Source organism: Octopus sinensis, unplaced genomic scaffold, assembly GCF_006345805.1.
Source record: "Octopus sinensis unplaced genomic scaffold, ASM634580v1 Contig16182, whole genome shotgun sequence".
Lineage (NCBI taxonomy): Eukaryota > Metazoa > Mollusca > Cephalopoda > Octopoda > Octopodidae > Octopus > Octopus sinensis.
This window is the reverse complement of record NW_021834203.1, coordinates 30,095-43,277: the sequence shown is the minus strand read 5'-3', so window position 1 is coordinate 43,277 and position 13,183 is coordinate 30,095.

Sequence of the window (13,183 nt, the reverse complement as noted above, 5' to 3'; positions counted from 1 at the left end):
ACGTGAGCCAAGCGCGATGGAGATTCTCGACTTTCGATCGGCGATGAAGGATTCTGAGACTCACAAAAAATTCCGATCCTTTCTTCAAAGCAAAGGACCGAATTGTGAAACGAATTTGCTTTTTTGGGAAGAAATACAAAAATATAAAGTTTGTGTGGTTTTTTCATTTTAGCAATTATTTTTATCAAAATGTGAGGATTCGCTCAAACGGCATAAAGTCAGTTCGATCATAAATTGCTTTCTAAACTCACAAATTCCGCCTCCCATCCAAATTGTGGCCAACAAGTCAACCATTGACAAGATTTTGGATTCTTCGAATGATTTGAATCCGTACTTGTTTCGGGAAGCCCATGTTTGTTTATGACAGTCTAAGTTTATAGTTTTCTTCATTTCGTTGGTTGTTGGCATGTTGGACTGAATTCGTCGAGTTTAGGAAAAACACGTCTCATAAAAAACCAAAAGTTGAATCAAATGTTTGAATTAAGTGTTATTACTAAGCCCGAACCAATTAAACAAAAGGCACCCAAGTCAAAGACTGCAGTATTTCAAGGAAATAAACTGGAGTGGAGTTATTCTGCATATTTGAAGGCAATCGACGTGGAGATGATGGTTGATGACGATAGAAATAAAGTAAGTCAAATATTTGTGTTCAAAATAGTTGAAACATGACAATTAACAATCTAATATATTTTGATTAATACTAATAATGAGTAATATGTTACACCTATGGCCAACATTAACATTGAACTAAGATTAACTTTATTAATTGGAGATTTTTCTTTGTTTGAACTGACTTGTTTTAACTGCGGTATATTTCCGAGTGATGACCAGTCATTATATCGACATCGAGAGCCTTCGTTTTTCGAGACCTACCCATGAAGGTCCTGCCTTTTTAACGAGGGTGACATGATAAAAGTGTGACCGACAAAAACAGACCTCACTGTTGGCCCTGAGACAAATGTAGGTACTCTCTCGCCCCTACTGTTTGTGATAATACATAAACTTAAACAATTAATAAAAGTTTTCGACTTTTGCTTGTTCGGATTCTGGAAAGAATTTAAAATGGTATGCAACGAATATGCCCATAGTGATTCCTTCCAAGCATAAAAGTACTCGCCGAAGCTTTTTGGACATGTCGACCACAAAAACAGCATCTTCTGGGGTGTCCATCACCGAATGTGACTTTCTTGTTGAAGAGGTTATTTGCCTGTAAATACTCTTTGTGGCCAGCTGAAAACATATGTTGAATTTCCGGAGTTGAAAAAGTGAATTTGGATTGCGGAGACAGCAACTTTTTATAAATTTTAATTAATTCTTCATCAGTATAACCTAGCAATGTAATTAATAAAAGTAATCTGTATTGTTTATATTACAATCCATTTGATAAAATATATTCGAGGCAAGAAGAAAATCCCTTGTTTTTTGAAGGAGAATTATCTCCAATTTTTCTTTGATTTTGTATCTCAAAACTGAAATTTCAGACTGTGGCGTCTTTGAAGTAGTCATAACACTAAACCGTGATTAATGTGATATTTATGAATATTTTAGCGTGCTAAGTTAATAACAATGTTTCGAATGGTGGCTTGAAATTTTATAATTCTGTTTTAGAATCCAACAAGTTTCACAACAGTCGTAGTCATACCTTATGTGGGAGGGGTTGTTCTTGGTTCAGATACCAGAGTTACCTATCTTCCAAATACTCCCGACGAACATTGTAATGAATTGTTGTATTGACAAATCAGATGATGACAATTTGATCAAAATCTCCCATATAACTAATAATGCAATTATTGGTTTTTCTGGAAATATGGCCGTATTTCGTGCAATGACAGCGCAGATTCGTCGTTTTTATACGTATTTTTCAAATTTATTTGTTTTTAGACTGTCTTATAATGTGAACCCAGTGATTTTGATAACCTTCATCGAAGGATTCCTGCCGGCATTCATACTTCCAGACCAATTATCGGCATATTTAAATATTTGTAATATTTTTGGATCATAATTTTTGTATTTGTGTACAAGGAGGAATTTATACGTTTGAAAAAGATCTTTTATCATAGTAGAAAATACAAATTATTTTTTGACAATCGGGCCTGGAGGAGACATTGCATTTAATTGGATAACCACACAGTATTTTTTATAATTATTGCCAGTTATCTGGAATATACACCACGCAAAGTGAGGCCGTTGGAATAGCTTACGATGCGATTAAAGAAGCCGAATTAACAGGAGCATCTTCCCATGGTATATTTTCATAAATAATATTTTAGCTTACACAATATCTGTCAATGGGATAAGTTTAGTGGGGTTATCACCACTCTTTTAACATGTATTGCTCCTAATCTTCATTATTTTAAAACACTTTCCTTAAATTATCTTCATTACTATGTTAGTTAATTTCTTTTGAATATGTCGTCCTAACTAAAACTACAAAATCTAAAATTATTTAAAATTTGACCAAAAATGTCTCATCTTAGCGAAAGATTGTTAAAAAGTACACAACAAGTAAATTTTAGATGAATTAATTTCAAAGTCTCACCTGTTTTAATAAAGTTCCGATTAGTATCCATCAGATCAATCAATTCAACAGTATTTAAACTTATCTAATTTTTTGGAATTTGTTCTCTCAGATTTCAAGATTTAAGGAATGGATTAATTCCAGTTTTGATAACATTGTCTGGAAAACATTGATTAAAAATCTCTGATAAAATCAACTTTAATTCGTTTAAATGATTAAATGAATAGTTGGACATATTTATTATCATATGACTCGGTTGACCATGCCTACCTCGCTGAGTGTCTGCGAAGGCTCAAGTTGCCTTCTTGATTTATCAAATTTGTTGCAACTGTGATGGACAGGTGGAACGTGCATCTACACTACAACAAATGCGATATAGGCGAGGTTAAGCTAGAGAGGGGCATATTACAGAGCGACAGTATGCCTCTGCTGCTGTTTGTCCTCTGCCTAGAACCGCTGAGTAGAGTCCTCACTGCCCAATTCGAACAAATATCGATCGAACATCGATGTTTTAGCATCAACAATCTCATGTTGATAGACGACATTAAACTGTTCGCTCGGTCTTCAGAGATCCTCCACTCTATGGGCAAAGCCTTGGAAGGTTTTATGAAGGCCGTGGGTCTGGAGCTCATCTACAACAAGTCGGGACTAACACTTCTATGTGTGGTGACCCAGTCAAAGTCGTGTAAAAATAAGGCGATGACCGTTGACCATTTAGCCACGAAGTGCGAAAGTATGCTTTACCATGATTACAAATGAAGACATAACAAGTTTGTGAGGTTTCTCCATCTTCTGTTCTGCATAAGTATGGCTTAAGGCGGTCCAGAAAGTTGCGAACTCATCGAGTTCAATCTGTGTGAGAACTCGAGGGGGAGAAATAAGGTGGATACCCCCATATCCACCTCGATTGTTGTCCAGCACAACAAACCCGATATTTTGGTCCACGGTAAGGTCACCGAGGAGAGTTATCGTGGAGGTGGGCATCACGTGCCTAGACCGTTTGCAAACAGTGGAAATGAAGAAAGGAGAAAGTATAGAAGGATGAAACAGTGAAGTCAAAACAATTGACTGAGTTAAAGGAATAGTTCGATTTGTTCGAAGCCGGCGGTGACTGTTATAATGATGCAATCATTAAAAAAAACTTGATCCAAAATTTGTTGATGAAAAATGTTTTAATTTTCTTTAATTTAAAAAAATATGCTAACTGAAGACACATTAAAGTAGTTTTTTTTAAAATTATCGACTTTATTCTCTAATTGGCCATTTTTGGTTGCTTCAATTTTGTTGGTCAATTTGAGAGGGTTGAGTGTATTTAAAGTACCCCCTCGACGCGATTATTTGATAAAATATTAATTATTTCTGCAGCAGAATAATACGGAGACTCAAACTTATCCAGTCGCCACCTATTTATTAATCTTTCTAATTAATACTTTATCTCCTACGCTAAAAGTATACTTACTATTATGAACATTCATTCTCCTGTTCGCAGCATTGTAATAACTTGAATTTTCACGTTTATTTGGACAAGAAGCAAACACATTTTGATTTATATTTCCTATCTAAAGTTAAAATAATCTTAAACTTTTAAAAAACGCGAAAATTTGCAAACTTCACAATGTCTAATGACTTGTCTGATAATCTCATTTTTGACAGTGAAATATCTGGCGGACTGTCGATGTCCAAGTTGATTTGAAATGTCCTCTGCTTGTGGTTGTCGTCCACAAACACTTTGCTATTTTCCGCGGACTGTTCTACCCGAGCCTGATTATAAAGTCGTTTGTAATGATTGTAGATTGTTACAGAAAGCACTTACTTGGCTATGTCTTGTCCCACGACATTATTATTTAACCTCGAAAACACAGGAAAGAGGAATAGTAATCGTCTAATTAAGTGATCCCGGTGTCAGTTCGTCTCCTTTTATCTCTTTCTTGTCTCGAATTCTTAATCAACGTACAAAAGGGGGATGAGATTTTTTCAAATTTCCTAGCACACTTCTCATCAAGATACTCCTCTTCAAGGGGACCTCGGGTAGATGGTCCACTAATTTTTTGACGTTGAGTGTATTTCTCAAATCCGAAGTCGGCGTCATTTTATCACGTTTCAGTAAAATCCGTAAGCACTAGTTTTGTACGACTTCCAGTTTGTTTTGTGCGGATATTGACAATGGCATGATCCACGACCCACATGCGTGTTCAATTATAGGCAGTATATATTGTTTGTATAGTAATTCAAAATGAGGAATAAAAGATATTGGAGATCTAGCAAAAGCTTTGTGAATTCCGATCTTGAATTCGATATGACGATTTGAGGCAGGCATTCAATTCATCCGCAGGCGTCCCTCTTTGAATAATTGGCAGCGTCTGTCTAAAATCACCTGCCAATACAACTAATGCTCCCCCAAACAAATGGTCGCTACAATTCTTGATATCTCTATATGTTCGGTCAACTGCTTGAATGCGCCTTTATGAGCCATCGTACATTCATCCCAAACAATAACCTAGAATGCATAATTCTATTACCCGTAGTTGAGTCTAACAGCAGTCCTGACCTTGTTCAGCTGTTGTCTAAGTTCCCTCACCATTTAAGCACATCTTCCCTCGTTTCTCTTTTTTTGTTATATGGTTCATATTCTCTTGTTTGTTAACATTCTCAGATCTCTCTTATAGGACATTCTTATGATTTTGTAAACGCGAATCAGTAATTTATATTAAATTTTCTACGTAAATTTATTTAGTGAAATTTATGTAAAGTGTATTATCCAATCAAAGCCATTATACTTAATTGCCTCTATGTTTAAAGGAATTGAAACTTTAGCATAATCGAACTTGTCTGTTTCGGTAAAGAAAATGATAATCAGCTTCATCTTTGTAGTATTATAAGGAAAAAAAAATTAAAGCCTGTTAAATCAAGGAGATTTAAATATAGGCAAATTGAAATTTACATGACTAATTTAAATTTTATTTGCCTCTATCTTTTAAGAAATCTAAACAGTAGCATAATCGAATTTGTCAGTTTCGGCAGTAAAAAGAATCAATTATGTAAATCTCTAATAATTTTTGCTTTTTCCTTTTAGTGGTTTTCAAAATCTGATAATTGCACAGTCTATTCATGGTCGATAACAATTAGAGCTTTTATTTTATTTTTTTAACGAAAAATTTAACAAAAAAGAATTTATGTCATCGAAAAAAGATAGCTAAGCTAATTAATGGCCTCACGAGGCTTGAAGGTTGTGGAGGACCTCATCATGTGAGTCGAGGACTTTCTTGTCGTTCATTTTAACAAAAACGCAGAAAATATTTTTTTTAATTTTGGGCTTGAAGGTTTTGGGGGACCACATCATGTGAGTCGAGGACTTTCTTGTTGTTCATTTAACAAAAACGCAGAAAATAATTTTTTTAATTTTTTGGCTTGAAGGTTTTGAGGGACCACATCATGTGAGTCGAGGACTTTCTTGTTGTTCATTTTAACAAAAACGCAGAAAATAATTTTTTTTAATTTTTTGGCTTGAAGGTTTTGAGGGACCACATCATGTGAGTCGAGGACTTTCTTGTTGTTCATTTTAACAAAAACGCAGAAAAAATAATTTTTTTAATTTTTTGGCTTGAAGGTTTTGGGGGACCACATCATGTGAGTCGAGGACTTTCTTGTGTTTATTTTAACAAAAACGCAGAAAATAATTTTTTTAATTTTTTGGCTTGAAAGTTTTGGGGGACCACATCATGTGAGTCGAGGACTTTCTTGTTGTTCATTTTAACAAAAACGCAGAAAATAATTTTTTTAATTTTTTACCTTGAAGGTTTTGGGGGACCACATCATGTGAGTCGAGGACTTTCTTGTTGTTCATTTTAACAAAAACGCAGAAAATAATTTTTTTAATTTTTTACCTTGAAGGTTTTGGGGGACCACATCATGTGAGTCGAGGACTTTCTTGTTGTTCATTTTAACAAAAACGCAGAAAAAATAATTTTTTAATTTTACCTTGAACTTGAAGGTTTTGGGGGACCACATCATGTGAGTCGAGGACTTTCTTGTTGTTCATTTTAACAAAAACGCAGAAAATAATTTTTTTAATTTTTTAGCTTGAAGGTTTTGGGGGACCACATCATGTGAGTCGAGGACTTTCTTGTTGTTCATTTTAACAAAAACGCAGAAAATAATTTTTTTTAATTTTTGGCTTGAAGGTTTTGGGGGACCACATCATGTGAGTCGAGGACTTTCTTGTTGTTCATTTTAACAAAAACGCAGAAAATAATTTTTTTAATTTTTTGGCTTGAAGGTTTTGGGGGACCACATCATGTGAGTCGAGGACTTTCTTGTTGTTCATTTTAACAAAAACGCAGAAAATAATTTTTTTAATTTTTTGGCTTGAAGGTTTTGGGGGACCACATCATGTGAGTCGAGGACTTTCTTGTTGTTCATTTTAACAAAAACGCAGAAAATAATTTTTTTTAATTTTTGGCTTGAAGGTTTTGGGGGACCACATCATGTGAGTCGAGGACTTTCTTGTTGGTCATTTTAACAAAAACGCAGAAAATAATTTTTTTTAATTTTTTGGCTTGAAGTTTTGGGGGACCACATCATGTGAGTCGAGGACTTTCTTGTTGTTCATTTTAACAAAAACGCAGAAAATAATTTTTTTTAATTTTTTGGCTTGAAGGTTTTGGGGGACCACATCATGTGAGTCGAGGACTTTCTTGTTGTTCATTTTAACAAAAACGCAGAAAATATTTTTTTTAATTTTTTGGCTTGAAGGTTTTGGGGGACCACATCATGTGAGTCGAGGACTTTCTTGTTGTTCATTTTAACAAAAACGCAGAAAATATTTTTTTTAATTTTTTGGCTTGAAGGTTTTGGGGGACCACATCATGTGAGTCGAGGACTTTCTTGTTGTTCATTTTAACAAAAACGCAGAAAATAATTTTTTTTAATTTTTGGCTTGAAGGTTTTGGGGGACCACATCATGTGAGTCGAGGACTTTCTTGTTGTTCATTTTAACAAAAACGCAGAAAATAATTTTTTTTAATTTTTTGGCTTGAAGGTTTTGGGGGACCACATCATGTGAGTCGAGGACTTTCTTGTTGTTCATTTTAACAAAAACGCAGAAAATTGACTTGAAGGTTTTGGGGGACCTCATCATCGAGGATATTCTTTCTTATTAAAATTTTTTGACAGGAAGGTTCTTAGAGGATATCAACCTTTTATTGTGCCTCATTATCGAATAACTACAAAAGGGAAGGTTTTGACAATTTGATCTGGTTTGTAACAATTTGAATGTGGGTGTGCACAGACAGACAGACAGACACACAGACAGACAGACAGACACACACCATACCATTTTATTATTAAGATGTACGTTTAAAATTTGCATAATTTTAGTAAAGAAAGTCAGTAAACTTTGTCTCCATAAAAGGAGTACAATTAATAAAAGCTCGCCTAAACATTCGGCCAAAATTTGTTTTCTTGACATCTATAAAGAAAATTAAAGTTTATACAAACGTTTCTTGCGGTTTTAAATTTTTCATTTTGACTCCAAATGTTTTTAAAAATAAAAATAAATTAAATACAAAATTAAATAGAAATGGAATATCGACATATTTAGTCGGTTCATAATTTTGACTAATCATTACTTTCAGTCAAAATTTATGCCATTATTTTCTGAAGTTAAACAATCTTTGTTTGTTGCTTAAAGTCAGCGTGATTGTGACTATAATTAAATTATTTTTATTAAAGTTACTAGTTATGAAATTCTTACATTTTTTTAACTTGTCAAATCATACTTTCCCTTTCATCAAATTTTTATTTAAAATTTATCTTACCTGTCTTTTCTGAGTTCTACGGTATGTAAATATTTCAGCCTCTCGTTTTCTAAAACTCGGTGAAATAATTATTTCGAGTTTAATTATGAGTTCATTTTCGGTTTAAGTTTAGATATTTGACTATTATACTCTATAAAACGTATTAGATTATCCAATTACGTATATTTTAATAATCCTTGTTCAATTCTGGGAGATTCATATTTAAAATTTGTTTTTTTAATTAATTTATTAAGTTCTTACAAAATCGGTTGGAGCATAAACGTCATCAAAGTTCAAAGTGATCTTTGTATCAAATGTTCTAATTAAATTATATAATCAAATTTACAGGTTTAATTGTAGTCTCATCGTTTAAAAATAAGACTTTCTTTTGTAAAAAGCATTGCCAATTTTTCAACTTTCTAGGTAGTTAAATGGAAACATTAGAAACACAGACAAGTGACAAGATTACAAACATGACTCTCCACGGACTGTAGAAACTCAATTTACATTGCAATGAGTACATTATTTAAAACAAATTCTTAACATAGTTTTTGATTAAGTCATTTTTTAATATAGAAATATATAAAAATATCAGTTTAAAACTTATAAAATTATTTATTGACAATTAAATTTTGTAATTATGGACTAAAATCTTTTTTGAGAAACCCTGAATAATTATCTTTGAATAAAGTTTGTCAATTAAAAATTTTGAATATTTTTTGGTAAAATATGTAAATCATGTGAAATTTTTTTTAATTTGAATGTGTTCCAAAACCGAGATTTTGTCAAAAAATGACACCAATATAAATTTAATAGCTTATTTAATTAAAAAAAGTCATTCATTCTGTTCAGTCAGTGGTTGAAAATGTCATAGTCGGATAAATAGACACGCGGATAAATGGACACCTGGCTTAAAAGTATTTAAAAAATATAGGGTTTTCCACACTTTTGCAAGCAATTTCGCCAAATTTTTTTATATTTATTTTAAAAATAAATTTATTTTTTTATGTCAATTAAATACATTTATAAACCTATTAAACACTACATTTTTTGTCATGAGTAGAAACAAAATTAACAATGATACTAGAAGATTGATAATAACTCACTCAAATTCAGGACTAAGCAATACGGAAATCTCAAAAATACTTAAACTTCCAAGGAGTACAATAGTTTCAATAGTTAACACATTTCATAATGAGGGAAGAATATTTAAAAAACCAACAGGTGGAAATAGATCATCAAAGCTGAATGAAAATCAAAAAAATCAAATTAGAGAATGGGTCGATTGTCACCCTACGATAACATTACGTGATTTACGAAATAAATTTTTTTCAGAACAAAATTTAGTCATCAGCAAAAGCACTATTCATCGATGTTTAAAACAGTTTCACTGATCCATTAGAAATTGAAATTGATTAAACTTAATGATTTTTTGTCTTATTAATTTTGCTCTCTTTTTCGGCTTTCCTTTTTGAATAAATAATAATTCATTCATAGAGCTATAAACTAAAATCTATATTAGTAAAACGAGTATATTTTTAAAAAATAAATATTAAGAATTTGGCGAAATTGCTTGAAAAATGGCGAAATTACTTGAAAAAGTGACGGAATCGCTTGAAAAAGTAGCGAATTTGCTTGAAACAATAAACTGATAATCTTCTTATGCACGAAATTGCTTGAAAAAGTGGCAGAATTGCTTGAAACGAAAAGCCGATAATCTACTTTACACGAAATTGCGTGAAAAGTCTCAAAAAAGTGTGGAAAACCCTATATATAAATAGTTATTTTATACATCAATATTAACAATTAATTAAATATTTTAAAGAAATATTCTACTTTTTAATTTATACAAAATGCGTAGAACTATGCGTAATGTGAATCTCACCAAAGAAATTCTTCAAAAAATCAAAAAAATCAGAGAAAACAAAGAAAACACACTACACGATTTAGGCTAAAGCAGCTTGCAAAATAGCCAACCTATTCCAAAATGTTTTTTATTACATCGGACCGCCAATCATTCTCCAAACAGACAAAAGAATTCTGTAATTCGTTAATTGACCAAGTCTGTTAAAAATATTCAATCAAGTAGAGAGGTTGGCTGATGGTTTTTATTTTTTAAAGTCTAACCAAAGCATAAAATGTTGGATATCATCAGCAAGTGCCTCTTGTGGATATTTTGGGCGATATTGTACCATAATTAAAGACATTGTTTATGCTTACAATAAACAATACATTCCAAAACCGGAAAAATACCTTTCTACTTGTTTATAGGTGCTCAAAATCCGAATTCAATAACGGAGTCGAAAATGGAACAATTATTATCGGGAGCACTGAAAAGCGTATTCAAAACTTCTTATCGCTTGAGATAAAATGATAGAAAGAAGAAGATGGAAATATGATGAAGATTATATAGTCATTTATTCTGTTTAGTCAGTTATTGAGAATAACTGTGGAGATTCGTGTTGACACAATAATATGTACAGATCTGATGGTCAAGAATAACAAGCCGGGCATCTTTGTACTCGCCAAAATGAGGAACAAAATCACGCTTGTTGGGATCACCCACCAAAAAATTTAAAGAAAGTTTTATTCTTGCCGCATTACTTTTAATTTCAGGGGGGAATGGGGGTTAAATAAGTAAATTTAAAGAAAGTTGAGGTGGAGAAGCTTCATAAGTACGATCAAATGAACTGGGATAATCCACAAAGCAAAGGGAACTATAGTACCACTGGTACTAACGTGGGACGGTGCTGTGAGTAAATTCTACAAACATCACTGCAAATCTGCTCGTCATTAATTTGAAAAAAAATTTATACTTAATTGTTAATTAAATTAATTATTATTTAAATTACACGACACAATGTTTTCTTGAGATGTGGCGCTGTACTAGAGTTTCTATCTACGAAAAAATTTCTATTTTTCGTTATATTTCTGCAAAACTGTCAATATCTGCTCCACAAATTTCAAGAATTTTTTCCGTCAGACTGAAGGAGACGATTTCTCCGAGAGCGATAAACGATTTTAAGTCAAAATCCGACCTATTAAACGGGACTATCATAAAAACATTAAAAGCTACAAGAATTCCTAAACTCAAGTTTAATGAAATTGATGAGAAACTGGCAGCATGGATTAACCTAATTGACTCAAAGGGAGCAATTTTATCTGATTCAATAATCATTTCAAAGGTTTTTAAATTTTGAGAAAATAATGGAACATTTAAAGCAAGCCGTGGATGGAAAGAAAAGTTCAAGATCCGAAATGGTCTTAAGCTAAAAAAACATCACGACGATATAGAATCAATTAATCCTAATCCATTACTCATCTTAACGACATAAAAAATGTGAAATCAATGATGCATTTCTTGAATATGGCTATATTGAAAATGAAGAACTAACTGAATTTTTAGAAGGGTAATTTCGAGAAAATGAAAAATTTCAATCAGTACTTGATTTTATTTAATGACTAAAATTAGGAAACAAGTAATGAGGAGGATTATGTTAAAAAAAGTTGAGCTATCGGAAGCTTTCAGAGCACTAGAGACCATTAAAACTTACATTTCTCAAATAAAAAATTCAAAATTGATGATCACAAAAATATTATGAAAATTGGCTCGAAAATATCAAAAAAATACATCGTTCAGGGTCTGGCAGGAATTAGGCCTAATGATTGTGTGAACGCATATAGCTTTGTACTTCTTTTACATTACAGCCATAAATGCTCAAGAAATATTACCAGGAAATTAATTTGAATAAGTTTAATTGTTTGGGTTAATAATCTTATAGAATAGTTCTTTATTGTTCAAGAAAAACGAAAACCCAAAAAAACAAGGAAAGATTATCAACGGGGAGATAAAGAAACAAAGTACCGAAGTGTCTCTTTCCTTGATAACCCCAATTATAACTACTTAACATAACTTTTCTTCAGAACTATCCGGATAGGGGACAGAGAGGATTCTTGAGAGTCTTTTAGCCTTTTATCAAGTTGTATTCCATAAGCCAGTTTCAATGCGAAACGTCTTGTCTTTCCCAACTGTTAGATAAGGTAGTCACTCTCCTCCGTACCGAACCAGTCATCGTAGCCATATTGAGGCTGTACACTCATTCTGTACACGTTGATGTACGTTTCAGGACCCAGATGGAATCTGGTTAGGTTTTTAAGAATCATCAAACTTTTTTTTCTGATTTGCTAAGTGGTCGGCGTACGAGCCACGACAGTTGACAAGATAGAGTAAATTTAAGCTGTGAATTTCTGGAACCAATGTGGAAAATTCTCACAGCAAAATGAAAATTTATAAAAGAAAAGTAAAAAAGGTGTAATACAGCCAATAATACCGAATGTCATATTTGTAGAACTTTGTCGATAGTTCCAGGTTTTTTTCATACAATTAAACTTTTGTAGATACGGTCTAATAATGATGAGATAAATATTCAATTTAATTTATTTACAGTTCGGAGAAGACTGCAAGAAGTATTTAATTCTTTAAAACGCAACATTTTTATTAATAAGACTAAAATAAACATTTAAAATTAAAAATTTTTAAAAAATATGGGCCTTCAGGTTTAAAGCTTTTTATTTAAGAGTATTTTGCATTGTGCCATCCAGCCTACAGTTTTTGACATCCACTTACAAGAATTTAAATATTTTTCTAAAATTGACATGATTTTCTTGTATTTTTTACTCATATGTATTTATTTTTTAAATAAAATACGAGAAACACCTCAATTTGGATATAACTTGGGAAAAAATCAGTTTATCTTACATTAGAGAACAACAAAACTCTGTTTTGCTAGACTCAGATCCTAGAAGTTATTTTCGATGCTCACATGTGCTTCTTTCCCAATGCCTTTACGAAACGTGAAAAAAAGACCAA